Here is a 1,281-nt window from a genome sequence, read left to right as displayed (position 1 = left end):
ATCAAGAATACTTTACCTAGCAAAGTTGTCTTTGAGAAATGGAGAGAGAAAGATTTTCCCAAACAAACAGAAGCTGAGGGAGTTCATCATGACTAAACCTGTCTTACAAGAAACGCTGAAACGAGTTCTTCAAGAAGAAATGAAATAACATGAAAATATAAAAGATACTGGTAAACCTTAAGTATATAGTCAAATTCAGAATACTCTAATACTGTTATATGGTGGTGTGTTAATCAATTAACTCTAGTATAAAGGTTTAAAGGACAAAAGTATTAAAAATAACAATAGCTACAATAATTTGTTAGTGAATATACAATATAAAAGAGGTGCATTGTGACATCAAAAACATAAAATATAGGGTGGGAATAAAAGAATAGAGCTTTTGTATGCAGTCAAAGTTAAGTTATCAACTTCAAATACACTGTTATGTCTACAAGATGTTTTATTTAATACTCATGATAACTACAGAGCAAAAACCTACAGTAGATACACACAAGATAAAGAGGAGGGAGTCAAAGCACTCAATTATGGAAAATCACCAGTACAGAAAGAAAGACAGCAAAAGAGAAAGAAAGGAAAAAGGGAACTACATAACAGCTGGAAAACAATTAATGAGATGGCATTAGTAAGTCCTTACCTATCAATAGTTACTTTCAATGTAAATGGATTAAATTCTCCAATCAAAAGGCACAAAGTGGCTGAATGGATTAAAAAACAGAAACCAACAGAAACACAACACACCAAAACTTATGGGATGCAGCAAGACTAGTTCTAAGAGGGAAGTTTAAGGCAATAAACATCTCTATTTTAAAAAAAAAAAAAAAAAAAAAAAAAGCAAGGTTCCTAAAGTGAATGAACCCAGCCAGTGCCTCTTGCAATGGAGATGGCCACGTCTTGAGAGTTTCCAACTCTGGAAAAATGAGCGTCCTCGAGACCCCAGAATCTAACAATAGCATATACACTTCCTTTATAGAGTCTCTTGCTGCTATGAATTGATTCTCACAAGCTCCAATTTGGTTGTATTTGCTACTTCCCTGCAAGTGAAGAAAGCTTTCTTTGCTTTGGTGACTAATGGTATACAAGCTGCCCCTTTCTGGGATAGCAAAAAGCAAGGACTTGTGGGCATGTGGACTACCACTAATTTCATCAATATCCTGCACCGTTACTATAAATCAGCCTTGGTACAGATCTATGAGTTGGAAGAACACAAGACAGAACCTTGGAAGGAGGTGTACATACAGGGCTTCTTCTTTTTTTTTTTTTTTTTTTTTTTTGGGGGTA

General features: G+C 34.7%; 1 pseudogene; it reads left to right on the top strand.

Annotated features, from left to right (window-relative positions):
* Positions 1 to 918: 918 nt before the first annotated feature.
* LOC103073090 (5'-AMP-activated protein kinase subunit gamma-1-like) overlaps positions 919 to 1,281 on the top strand; it is a 1,354-nt pseudogene continuing 991 nt past the window's right edge.

This window comes from Lipotes vexillifer, unplaced genomic scaffold (genome assembly GCF_000442215.2).
Source record: "Lipotes vexillifer unplaced genomic scaffold, Lipotes_vexillifer_v1.1 scaffold811, whole genome shotgun sequence".
Classification (NCBI taxonomy): domain Eukaryota; kingdom Metazoa; phylum Chordata; class Mammalia; order Artiodactyla; family Lipotidae; genus Lipotes; species Lipotes vexillifer.
The sequence above is the reverse complement of the archived record's forward strand: the minus strand, read 5'-3'. Positions and strand labels throughout refer to the sequence as shown.